General features: G+C 46.5%; 1 long non-coding RNA gene across 1 annotated transcript; it reads right to left on the bottom strand.

Moving 5' to 3' along the window:
- Positions 1–695: 695 nt before the first annotated feature.
- Positions 696–11,257, bottom strand: LOC124098988 (uncharacterized). Its single transcript, XR_006853792.2, has 3 exons — positions 10,970–11,257; positions 5,930–6,040; positions 696–913 (listed from the first exon to the last, which is right to left on the bottom strand). It is a non-coding gene; the product is annotated as an uncharacterized LOC124098988 (long non-coding RNA).
- Positions 11,258–13,911: the final 2,654 nt, after the last annotated feature.

The following is a 13,911-nucleotide window of genomic DNA, read 5'->3' as shown; positions in this document are numbered from 1 at the left end:
TTGGTCCTGTATGTATTTATATCTGTCTTGGGGTCACAGTCATCAGGGAAGACATCAGGGCAGAAAGATGAGTGTCTTATTCCTCCAGTCTGTACTAACTCTCACAAATTTGTCAGTTAACAACAACAACAAAAAAAAATCAGCAGAAATCATTGTCAAATACAGCTATGCTGAGACTCATCCCACAATGTCCAAGGGGATGTTCCAACTGGCTTCAGAGGGTTTGCATTAGCATAAATATTACATTAACAGGACTGCTTAGCATGTGCTTATCTCTCAAGAGACTCCAACACAATCCTTGAAACACACAGGCTTGACAAACGTGGATCACATTTAAATAAAATATCAAGACAACTCAGTTCAGTGACTGACAGCCAGAGGGGGAGGGAGGCACAGACTATAATTTATTCTTAAAGAATTTATTACTAAAATATTTATGGACCAGTTTCCTAAATTGCTTTATAATCTATATGGGAAATTATCCTTTAAACATATTCCATAAAATGAATGTCCTTTTAAAGCCATAATCAATTTTCTTTCCATCTCTTTCATCAATTCTCCAAGTTGGCATGAGTTATAGACTCTTCCCTAAGCTCTTCTTTCCTCCCAAATTACTATAAAATTCAATTATGACCTAATATTTGGTACTTCGTGTAATTGGAGAAGCTGCCTAGAGCAAGCTAAGCAGAAATGTATTTATTTATCATTATATTTATTAACAATTTGGTGGCAAAGGCTTGCTAAGCCAAGGAGGCATATTTTAACTGTAAGTGTGTCCAAGATCCTCATACACAATAGGCAGGTTTCGTGGAATGTCATTGTCTTGTCAGTATTTTCACAGACCTGTTCACTTGGTGTGCAGATATGTAGCAAAGGTGGTTTCCAATCCATCACGGTATCCATTCTTGTTCACCTGAACAAAAACAGAATCCAATTGAGCCCCATCAGGTAGGATGCACAAGAGGCATTGAAAGGGCTTGGGATATCTTTCAGAAGCCAGCTGCCTACTCCCCTCTCCCCAGTGAAGTCCATACATGGACGAGGTGATCTGCACCCACATTGCCATAGAAAACCAATTTCATGTATGTTGGCCAGCAAAAACAACAGTTTCCCCTCACCTCTGCCTTCCAGATGCTGCCAGGGAGCCTCTGAACCTCAGGCACATCGGTCACCAGGATGATGCTGGTGTCAGCCTCCCAACCTCAGGAGGAGGCAAGATACGTCAGATGCTGCCCATTCTACCCACCTTGATCTCATAGTAGGTGCCACAGCCAAAGCTTCCTGTGTTAGCAGGAAGTGCCCACCGGGAGACCACACTCTCACAAGGACACTAGCGTCACCCCTAGGAGGCAATGCTAATTCTAGGCAATCTAGGACCTTGGGTGTCCAAAGTGGTAGTCCCCAGCCACAGATGGCTACTGCATAGCTGAACTGGCTGATTCTGGATTGAGACATATTCTAGGTATAAAATGCACACCAGACCCCAAAGCTTGGGTACAAAAGCACCTCAGTTGTTACACTGATTACACATTGGAATTATAATATGTGGGGTTTACAGGATTAAATAAAGTACATTATTACAATCAACTTTATATCAGCAGAACTGATAGATAAAATGTAGTATGGATGTAACAGTGAAATATTATTTGTCTTTAAAAAGGAAAGAAATTCTGACATATATTACAATATGACTGACCCTTGATGATATTGTGCTAAATGGAATAAGTCAATACTCAAAAAAAAAAAAATACTGAATGATTCTATTTATGTGAGATCCCCAGAGTCCCCAACCCTAATCCTCGACCTGATTTAGAAGAGGTGTGTGTGTGTGTGCGTGAACAAATTAGAATTAACAATACACATGTCAAATGGCAGGTGTCTTCCCACTGCGTGCCAGCTAAACAAAATGTTGCTTTTGATGCATAATCTTTTTAAACTAAAATTGTACTTATTTTTGCTAAATAAGTAGATTTTACTGCTCATGTCCCGAAAGTAATTATGTGAGATTATGTGATAATCGGCTTCACTACAGTAATGATTTTACTTTTTATATGTATCCCATAGCATCATTTGCTAAGCCACAAATGTACACAATAAAACATTTTTACAATGTTGGGTTGAACATATATTAGATTTCTGTACACATTTGGACCTATCTCAAGTCAACTGATCTGTTTCATTTTTTTCCTGCCAATTCTATTCTGTCGGGTTACAGTAGTATCATATCGTTTCTGTCATATTTTATATTATTTTTTTATATTATATTATCTTACATTATATTGTTTTACCTTGTTATATTGTTTTACTTTAGATAGAGCAAGATACCCAACTCTATATTCCTTGTCTAAAATTTTCTTAGCGATTTTTAGATATTTATTTTTCTTTACTAAATTTAAAATACTTTCTGCTAATTCAAATAAAACCTATTAAAATTATACTGGGAATTGCATCACCTCTGTAAAATAATATATAAAAATTATTAATGTTTTCAGTATATTATACATATAAATAATAAATGTAAAATTTAATTAGATATAAGATGTTTGCACATGTATTTATCAAAGATTTGTGTTTTTAGGCTCTAAGCACTACTCTTCATAAGCCCAGGATGCCTCTCCATGTATTCAGTAACTAGTTTACACCCTACAAAGATATTTTATATCTTTCTTCTGGTGTGTTTTGCATATTTTTGGTGAAAAAAAGACGTTTTTAGAAATTTTATGTTTGGGGAGATATTTTATTCTCATGAAAAAACTAGTTGTTATTTAAAAAGAATGTCATTTTTTTTTTGGTATGCTGAATTTGTTTCCAGCCACTTCTTTCTGTTTTTTAATTCTGTTGTTTATTTTAGCAAAAGCCCTGAAGTTTTCTTAACATATGTTCTTGTCATCAGTAAAATAGAAGATCAAATTCCCTGGACTTCTGATGTTTACTTCACAAGATGTAAGCTCCTTAAAGGCGGGATTTTTATTTGGTTCTTCATTGACATATCTCAATCTGGCAAGCTGGGCACATACTAAACACTGAGTACTCAGAAAACTCACTAAGTACTATTCATAAGGAAGAAAGGAAGGAAGGAAGAGATGGAGAGGAGAGAAAGGAAGAGAGGGAGGGAACGAAAGAGAGAGGGGCTCCATGTTTCACTGTCCACAGCCATGTTCATCTTTGGGTTTTAGCAAGTCTCTTGATCATACATAGACAACAAGCCATGGGGCCATCTTGGTGCCTGGCCCTTGACGTCCAACCTGGATTAAGGACCCTCATGACAGCCTCTGGCATCTCCAGCTGTTACCACTAACAAAATAGGTCCCTGCCCCCAAATCCCTAGGCCTGTGCCTTCCTCCTTCAGCAATAAGATGGAACAGGAGCTGGCACCTGCTGAGCACCACTCTGTGCCACCCAATGCTGGGTGAATGCCCTGGATTCTCTGTCCTGCAAACGTCCTCAGAGCCTGGGGTGGGACTTACTCTGGTTCTTAGGCCTGTCTCCCTCTCAGTCCTGTTAACATTTTTATTGGAACTAACGGTCCCACAGAGGAAGCACTGCTTCTTTAACTAGGAAGCACACCACAAAAGCAGATTTTGTTCCACTGTCACATTCTCCAAGTTAGCCCGCTTCACCAAAACTGCTTATTTATTTATTTATTTATTTTCTTTAGGCAGAAAAACTAGCCTCAGGAAGACAAAAATTTCTTCTGTTGAGTGCAACCCAAAGTAACACTGTCAGTTCTGAAATCATTTTCAAAAGTGACATTTTAAAACTCTGAGAATTCCTCAAAAAATTAAGCATAGAATTTACCACATGATCCAGCTAAGAATTGAAAGCAAGGACTTGAGCAACTATTTGCACACTTAGCCTCACAGCAGTATCATTCACAATAGCCGAGAAGTGGAAATAAAACATGCCCATTGACCAATGAGTGGATAAATGAAGTGTGACATATACATACATGGAATATTATTCAGTCTTGAAAAAGGGATTGGAACTTGGATGGATGCCACAATGCCGATGAACGTGGAAGATACGACTGTAAGTGAATGAAACTAGTCACAGTAGGAGAAATACTGTGTGATTTCATTTAAATGAGATAACTAGAGTCGTTAAATCTATAGAGACAGAAAATAGAATGGTGAGTACCAGGGACTGGGGGAGAGATGGGGAGTTTGTGTTTCACAGGAGCAGAGCTTCAGTTTGAGAAGACGGAAAGTGCTGGAGAAACATGGCAATGGAGTAACAATGAAATAAAATGTACTCAGGGCCACTGCTTTGTCTGCTTCCAATGATTCAAATGGCAAGTTTTATGTCATGTCTATTTTACCACATCGAAGAAATGTTTTGACCAGGGCAGTGTGCCTGGCACCTCCCAGTGACTCCTGCAGGTCAGCGTTAGTTCAGAAGGAAGCAGTGGAAAGCAGAGGTTCTAGACCCAGGCAGCCTTCGAGCTCTGATCCCAGAGTTTCTCAGCTGTGTGACCACGGGAAAGTCACCTCACCTCCTGAGCACAGCATATCTCCAGGTGCCCAGCAGGGAGCCTCTCCCATGGCCAGGGGGTGGTAAGTGGGCATGGTGACAAGACACAGAGTAACCCCTGGGATCTCAAGTCCTGGGGATTACTGACAGCTGGTTCTCATTAGATAAGAGAGACCCACTTCTCTGATTGTTCTGTATCTAATTTCCTTTGAACTTTTAGATGCAACAACTAATACAACCTTGGATACTTCATGCCTTTCTCAAAAGCTACAGTAACCAAGAGAATGAGTACTGGTGTGAAGAGAGACAAGTAATTTCATGAAATAAAATGGAGAGTCTTCACAGGTATAGTCAAAGGGTTTCCAACGAGAGCATCAAGACAACCCACTGCAGGTGTCGCAGGATGATCAGAATGAAGTGGAGCCTCCTACCTCCCCCATTTACAAAAGCAACTCAAAGTGGATCATCTAACAAGGGGGAGAACCCAAGCCACAAGACTCTGAAAACACTGGAGGAATAAATCTTCATGATGGTGGGTTAGACCATCGTTTCTTAGCTATCACCAAAAGCATAGCAATGAGAGAGAAAAAAGTATAAATTGGAGCTTGCCCGACCACAAACTCTTGTGCTACAAACAACAGCATCAAGGAACTGAAAAGACCGTGATGAGAGTAAGATAAGATGTCTCGGAGACACACAGGACTGATACCTGGAATACAGGGAGAGCTGAGATCCGTACGTGTACACACGTCTATTTAGCATATGCAGCACATATGTATTGTATATATGGGTCTGGCACTTCAGAGAAAGAGAAAGGTGGGATGACAACCAAGAGATGAGTCATGGGGGTCAACTGTGCGTGTCACTAGGATGAGCAGGCAAAGCTGAACGCCTCAGAGGAGGAGGCCTGAGAACCCAGCATTTAAAGAATCAGCGGAAAAGCAGCTGGCTACTGTGAGGTCCAGGAAGAAGAAACAGAAAGAAAGGCAGCCGTCACAGACAGTGAAAGGCGAGCATCCAGAGACGCCCGAAGCCTCCCAGCAGGATGGGTCCCCATGAAGTGTGCATCGGGGCAGAGTAAGGTACATACCATGATGGAGAAAGGGGACACCTTAGAAGGTAAAGAAGCTTACCATGATGTACGCTATTTTTAAAACCTTGCTCCATTTTGTTTTAAATGCCAGTTACATCTCAATAGATTATTATTTTTTTTTGTACCAGGGATTGAACCCAAGGGTGCTCAACCTCTAAGCCACATCCCCAGCCCTCTTTCTTTTTTATTGAGAAACAGGATTTTGCTAAGTTGCTGAGGCTAGCTTTGAACTCACGATCTTCCGGCCTCAGTCTTCCAAGCGTCTGGGGTTACAGATGTCTACCACCACGCCCAGCTCACTACATCATGTCCCACTTGTGGGTCCTAATGACATTTTGAAAAAACTCACTGTAACAGGTCGCCTACCATGTCCGCAAACCACGCGTGCAGCCACCTCCTGCCCGGGGGGCTTCTGGGAGCACTGACCCTGTGGGCAGGAAAATCTCCAGAAAGGCAGGTTGCATTCTCTGGCTGCATCTGGTGGAAGAAGAGAAGGGCACATGCAGAAGGTTAGTGGACATAGAGGGTATGCCCAGGGAGCAGTGGCTCCATGGGAAAGGCCATGTGTGTTCAGGCTGTGCCCTCAAAGGACAGGGACCCTTTGTGGTGTTCCCCCATTCAGAGAGTCCTATGACCTATGTCCCATAGGGGTGCCTGAGTCTTTGCAGGAAGGGAACATTGCTGCCACTAGGGCATATTTACCCCTGCCATCCCCAGCCTGGGGATGATATAGGAGTCTGGAGGCAGATGTCCCTCCATCCTAGAGAGCTCTGAGTCCCTTCTGTGCCTTGGTGCTCTCTGCTTCAGTCCAGGCACCAGCTCAGGGCAGAGAGGGAGGCAGCTTTGGTCAAACCTCATCACATACAAAACCAAACCAACAGAACAGGATGAGGAAGAACATGAGTGCACTCTCGTCCCACGTAAAAGGGCCATTTACCACCTGCACAGAGGAAGGCCAAACTGCTCCTGGCCATCTGCCTTTCTGGATCTCTTTTTTTTTTTAAGGTGAGAGAACTTTTTAATGATCCATTGAGAAAGTTTTTTTGGGAAATTGAAGAGCGGTGGGTACAGGCACCCTTCGATGCTGACTTGATGGTTTACAGGTCACATACACACACACACACGCACGCACACACACATAAACGTCCTAAGTAGAAATGAGAGCAAACAACTTGGGGACATATTTCAGAAACGGTTCTACCAGGTTCAGCATTGCTCACAGGCAAAAGATGAATCATTAGGATCAGAGAACATCACTTTTAATTTTCAGTTATATTTTATGGACTCTGTGAAAGTCAGAGTGTTCTAGCAAGTTCACATGGAAATGTGTTTCTGGGGCATCCAGGAAACAGTTCCAGGAAACATCACAGCATGCTTGCCTTCCTCCCTTCCTCCCTCCCTCCCTCCCTCCCTCCCTCCCTCCCTCCCTTCCTTCCGTCCTTCCTTCCTTCCAGGAAGAAGCAATTGATCCAACTAAAGCGAATGGGGAAGGGTTTCCTGGAGGAGGGGATTCGCATTGGGATCTGCAAGATCACCTTCATGGGGAAGGGAGTTGCAGGGTGTGTGTGGGGGGGGATCATCTCAGGCCTAGAATAAACAGGAGAAAGCAGGAGGACTCCAAGGACAAAAGTACAACCATTGATGAAAGATCTTAATTGGTTTATTTTCAATTCTAGAATCAAGCAATGCTTCGTTCTGCAAAATACAGTCCTGATGGGTTGTGCAGAAGAGTTTGGTTTTATAGATAGAAAAGAGGTGAAGAAAATAAAAATTAAAAAAAGAAAAAGAAAACTCAGGAGGTGGAATCTTCATTTCAAAATTACTTTCCTGGTAAGCCAGGGACAGGGGGAGAGAACAATAGGAAAATAACTGGTCTGTCCACATCAGGTTATTTCAGGTGGATTTTCGTGTAAGGATTAAGGCACAGAGAACTTCAGTATCATGCCAATTGAAACTGCTGGTCTGGGGAATTTGGCTGTTATCTCTCTAATCCTGAGTTCTTGGAAAGTCAGAGAACAGCTGAGTTTCAGCCTGGTGACAGGGAACTTTAGCATGAGTGACACCATTTTGATTTTTTGACTGGTCTGATGGGGCCCAGGGCAGGAGCCTCATCCAAAACAACGGCCTCCTGTTATTTTTATGTAACAGGCTCCTATGGGATTGTGGAGGAGGTTCCTGGCAGTGTCCTGGGTGGGCAGGAGAAGCTGCATCACAGATAATGCCTCTGCCTGCAGGTACTGAAGCACACCTTTATCAGGGCAGTAGCCCTGGGCTCCTGGGTAACAGGAAAACCAAGAAACATGGACTGCAAAGCCAGTCCAACCCCAACATGGCGTGTTTCACGTTGGCCGGGAACTACATCCCTGCCTCCTCATTGTCACATGACATCTCTGTTTCCTGTATTTAGAAGTAAAAACAATGAAAGAGAGGCGACAGATGTCCCTCCACTGAATCCTTGGAATGAGGCTTTTCTCCACCTTGGTGGAGTAGCAGAAGCAGAAAGCAACTGAGCCCTGGTACTGTCATTCTAGCAGCTCACGAGTGAAATGTACCTCAAGCTTGTAAAATGTCCATTTCAAAAGGTGAATTCTGTTCCTTGGTTGAAATAAGAACGCATGCACTAATGTCTCCTTCAAGACCGATACAAAAGCCAAGTGGAATCTGATATCTCTCACTCCCCCGTAGGAGTGTTTCCCCAAGGACAGCCCCGGTGAACCCCCAAATCCTCATAACCCCTTCTCTGGAACTGCTGATAGGGGGTCAGGACTTGCCGCCCCAGAATATACCACTTTGTTAAAACGGCCAAGAAGGTGTCAGATCTAACTGCTTCTTGGGGTTTTCATTTCTTTTTCTGTGATATCTCTGATAAGTAGAATTAAACTATTAACATCAAATGTGATTTAATTTTTTAATATATATTTGTTGATAAAATATTAACTTCAAGTAAAATTCTCTCTGGTTTATCTCTTACCGATTTAATTGACAGGGTCACAGACACAGAACCTAAGAGGGTAGAGGAAATGCTTTCCTCCCCCACACCCATCCCCCTGCTCCCCCAGTGTCGCATCTGGAATGAACCTGTAACCTACTTTAGCCAGCCGAGTGCGCTGGTGACTCTGCCTGGACTGTGCTGGGTGCTCACAGAGGGGGTGACTGCTCTTGTGCCCTTGAGACTCTGGAGCCACCCTGGAAGCAGGCCAAATCTAGCCCACTGCCTGTTGTTGTGAATAAAGTGTCATCCTGGCCGGCCATGACCACCTTCTTGCACTGTGTATGGCTGTGTCACAATAAGAGAGAGAGAAACGTGGGTGACAAGACCACATGACCTACAAAGCTCAAATAGTTGGCTCTTGACAGAAAAGTTTGACAATTCCTGATTTGAAAAGTCGTTCTACCTGCTAGAGAGACTGCACAGAGAGGCCTTAGGACTACAGAGGGAAAGAGAGGCACAGCATTTCCCTGGTGATCAGCCCTGTTGCCATTGAACCACTAACAGGGAGGATCCCAAGGGGGACCAGCAGAGTTGTCTGACTAGTCCCACAAAACTCATGGAGCTCAGAACAATGAAATGGTGTCTGTACATCACTACATCTTGGGCAATTTATTACACAGCAGTGGCTAACAGGGTGTCTTTTGGGGAGGAGGAGGACTAGAAATGGAGCCCACATGCTAGGCAAGCCCTCAACCACTGAGCTGTACCCACAGCCTGTAGTGGATAACTGGAAGATACTCCCCAAACACACACACACACACACCACTGGGCTGTGACCTTGAACTTGGAACAGAAAGTCAGCACATCCCTGAAGTCAGGTGCCAGGCCACGGTGGCATTGAAGCTGTGCACCATCATGGCATAACGGATTGCAGTTTTTCTAGAGAAATATCATCACTCATCATGAAACCAGCTACGGAACCACAAGACTTCTGTTTCCTTCACCTCGTACGTCACCCCTGCTCTCTGCAGCAGTTTGACCACACGTGGAGCTTGTGGGTTCTGAGCCTTTTTAAAGTGAATCTTATCAAAACGAACACACTGAAGACTGGGATGCTTCCCCAGGGTGAGCACCTCTCATTCCTCTTCACATAGAACGTCCACTCGGGTGTTCTCGCAGATCCGTGACTTTACTCTGGGTTTCTAGGATATCTTAAGGAAAGGTGCCTGTCATTTCAAAATGACCATTTTTTTGAAGACATGGTGCACTAGGGATCTAGCCCATGGTCTTAGTGGTATTTTCACTGAAAAATCCATCCGATTATGTCCATTCTTCAGGGACAGCACAAATCAAAACAAGCGCTGTTAGTCACAGTTCCTCCATCACATCTGGAGAGCAGGCTCCATGGAGGGCCCTCCTTCCCCCTGCAGTGGAAGGTGCCGGGGCTCCTGCAGAAGCTGTGGTGGTTTGGGCTCCCTGTCCCCAACAAATGCTCTCTCTCCCCAGTCTGAGGTGGCATGCCCCAAAGATGCCCACGCCCTGGGACCTGGGACCTGGAACCTGGAATGTGTTCTATTGGATGGCAGAAGAGACTCTGCAGGTGTAACCGGGGCAGGGACTTGAAAATAGGGACATTATCCTGGGTCATCCAGGCAAGTCCAGTCAATTATGTGAACCCACAAAAGCACAGAACGGTCCCTGGCTAGAGGCCTGGAGAGGGTAGGAGGGGAGGTCAGTCTGTTCAGGCTGCTACAGCAGAACAATGGAAAGGTATTTCTCACAGTTCTGGAAGCTGAGAAATCTAAGGACAAGGTGTCAGCACGTTCCACATCAGGTGAGAATCTGCTTCCTGATTCAAAGACGGTGTCTACTCACTGAGTCTTCTCATGACGGAAGAGACCAGGCCGCTCTGGGGCTACCTCTTACATGGACACTGATCCCACCTGTGGGCCTCCACCCTCCACCTGAGGACCTCCCAAAGCCTCCACCTGCTCATACTATCATGCTGGGGGTTTAGATTTCAACACCTGAATTTGGGGGTGGGGGGATACAAACATTCAGGCCACAGCAGGTGGCTTCAGAGAACAAGGATGCCTGTGACATCATAGGTTTCAGGATTCAGGATGGCACTGAGGAGGGAGCCAAGGTAGGCCCCTGCTGGCAGCCAGAGCTGGGGCAAGGACACCCTCAGTGGGGCCAGAGGACCTCACGTGCACTTTCCAGCCACACTGGTCAGACATGCAAAGATCAATCAGCTCTTCTTCTGGGGAATCAAAGTCTCCCCATCCCTCTGTGGGGACATCCTCTCCTTCCAAGTAAAGCCAGGACTTCATGGTGATTCAGGAAGCCCCTTGTTCCTGGTTTGCATACAGTTATCTCTAAGAATGAATGAGTTTGTTGAGAAAAGATACAAAAGTAGTCCCGACCTCTCCTTTCCAAGGACGCCCACATTTGGAGTGCCGGCCCACACTGACCTGCTCACCAAGCTGTTCACCATTCTGGAAGTTTCCATTCTATGCTGTATGAAGGCTTCAGCATTTGGTCTGTGGTGTGGTGGCTGCACTGTGGTCTAAGGAAAGGGCCCTTGTGCATGGACTGGGTGCTGATTCCGACGGCTCGATCACGGAAGGGTATTCAGCATAACCCAAGCCTGGTCTGCTGGTGTCTGAGCACCCAGAAGGACTGTGACCAACAGGAGATGCATTCTCCCTGTCCTCCTAGCCCCCAGCCCTCTCGGTTTCCTGCCCACTGCCTCCCACACAGCTCGGCCACCACGCGCTGCCCCGTGAGCCCTGCAGCAGGTGCCTCTGCCCTCCACAGTGTGTCTTCCTCCCTCCTTCCTCCCCTCTGTTGCCCCAAGAACCTGGGCAGAGCACAGGGCCACATGGTCTGAGGAAAGCCAGGACCCAGCCAGGCACACATGTGGACCATCTTTCCCCATCACGCCCCGTTGGTCAGGGTTCTCCAGAAACACAGAACCAGAACCGAGAGGACGTACAGAGAGCAAGGAGTGAGTGCTGGGGACCCGACTGCTCTATTAAGGAGAAGTCCCAAGATCCGCTGCCTCGGAGCCATGGGAGACCCAGAGAAGCCTGTGGTGGTGTTTGGCTCAAGTCAAAGGCCTAGAACCAAGGGTGCTGGAGAGGTGGACCTCAGTCCAAGGGTGGGAAGAGGAAATGCAGCATCTCTGCTCAGAAAAGGAGGCGGGAAAGAAAGGAGCAGAATCCCTCGGACTTTTCTCCCCTTTCTCCATTGAGGCCTCAATGGATGAAGTGAGGTCTCCACCCAGGAGGCCCATCTGCTTTGCTTAGTCTGTGAGTCAAATGCTAATCTCATCCAGAAACACCCTCCAGCATGCCCAGAATGTTTCAGCTAGGCACCCCTCGCCCACACAGAGCGACACATGGATTTATCCACAGGTGAGGTCCCTTCTTGGGTGGGGAAGCCACCCAGGTAGCTCTCGTGCCCTGTTTGACATTTACCTAACAGCTGCTCTCAGGCTGATCCTGAGCTGCAGATTCCAAGTACACTATTTCCACTCCTTATAGTGGCCCAGCAAAAGGTCCCCAAGTACCAAGGCAGAGGAAAAAACGGGGGGGGGGGTGATCAGGGAGAGGTAAAGGGTTTCTGGCAAATTATTTGCTGGAGGACACACAGTTGATGAGTGGAGTGAACACAGGCTTCGATGCATGGGGGGGGGGCAGGGGGGGGCAGGTGTGTGTGTGTGTGTGTGTGTGTGTGTGTGTATTTGGTGCCAGGGATTGAACTCAGTTTTGCTTTAACACTCAGCCGTATCCCCAGCCCTTTATTTATGTATTTATTTATAATTCTGAGACAGGGTGTTGCTAAGTTGCTGAGACTGGCTTTGAACTTGTAACCCTCCTGCCTCAGCCACCCGAGCCCCTGGGATTTGTGCCTGCCAGCTAGACTGGTTTTTAAACTGTTATTTTATTTACTAGCACATGCTCCTGGAAAAAAAAATCGATCCATGCCATTAAGTTCCTACAGAAAGATGAATCCATACCCTAATATCAGAGTCTCTCAAAGTACATTCAGTCCTCATCTCAAACTGGGTCTCAGGTTTGTCCCCACGCTGTCTGTCTCTGAGCTGTCCCAGTGTCTCCGTCAGTGCTCTGCTGCAGTGCTCTAAGGTCGTCCTACCCCAGGAGGCTTGGTGACGGGGCAGGTGGCCACAGCAGCGAGGCCTCGCCTCAGGTGCATGCTGTGGCCCCCGCCATCCCCCCTGGGTGCGCTTTGAGTCCTGGAGAGCCATCCTGCCTCACAGCGGTTGCCCAGGAGGGTGGCCTGGTGGACCTTGCTGGCCTGGGTCCCTTCCGTCCCCCACATCCCCAGGCTCCATGGTGGGTCTGGCTGGGACTCTCCTGGCACAGACATCTCTGTGCTGTTCAAAGTCTGAGAAATGCTGCAGCAGACTACAGCACGTGGACCAAACCGAGTCGATGCCTGCTGTTTGTGAATGGAGCCTTCCTGGAACACAGGGAACCTTTCCCTTCACATCTCACCTGTGGGCGCAGAGGTGGGGATGAGTTGGGATGGGACGCGAGTGTCTCACCGAACCCGAAAGACCTCCTATCTGATCCTTCACAAATGAAGTTCCGGTGGCCCTGGTCTAGCCTGTGGTTCTTCCCACTGTCCTTGGCAGGGTCTGTGTCCCTGATGGGCCTGGGTACAGCCTGGTCTGGAAAGCCGGCTGGCGTGGGCACCGGCAGTGCAAATACCGTTTGAGGCCTCTTTCCTGGAAGTTAGGGAGGAGGCCAGAGGTCCTTTGACCACGTGCTGGAAAAGATGAAAAGATGATTTAAGATCAAAAGTCCCTGGTCTTGGGGCTGAGGTTGTGGCTCAGTGGTAGAGCACGTGCCTAGCATGTGTGAGGCCCCGGGTTCCATTCTCAGCACCGCATATAAATTAACAAATAAATAAATGTCCATCAACAACTAAAAAAAAAAAAAATCGCCCTGGTCTCATTGGAAAAGCCCTCTGAGGTTACCTGGCAAGGTTTCTTTTTTGGTGACAGGTAAAGCAAAGACCTAAGAGGATATGTGGGCAGTGGGTCCCGCACGGAGAGGGATGCAGAAGGAGGTGTGGGCACTGTGGGACTCTGGGTGCCACCTCTAATTAGTTTTCCCAGGTCCTGGGTGTGATGGGACCACCCTGCCACTTCCAGGTGTAGAGATGGGTAGGCCACAGCAGAGAGACGTGCAGACTGGGTGGAGCTCACTTGGTTTTATGCACAGTATTGAATTCACTGTGAAGTTTTCAAACCTGTGGGAGGTAAACATGCAGTTTTGATGTTAATCTCGGGGAGACATGGAGCTAAAAGCCCAGGCAGAGAAACAGGGCTCATTTCCTGGTGCTCGGCCCCTCTGGGAGCTTGCTACAAATGTGGACTGTCAGT

This window comes from Marmota monax, unplaced genomic scaffold (genome assembly GCF_021218885.2).
Source record: "Marmota monax isolate L192 unplaced genomic scaffold, Marmota_monax_Labrador192_F-V1.1 WCK01_AAM20220418_F8-fsc00217, whole genome shotgun sequence".
NCBI classification, from domain to species: domain Eukaryota; kingdom Metazoa; phylum Chordata; class Mammalia; order Rodentia; family Sciuridae; genus Marmota; species Marmota monax.
This window is presented reverse-complemented; position numbering and strand designations above follow the sequence as displayed.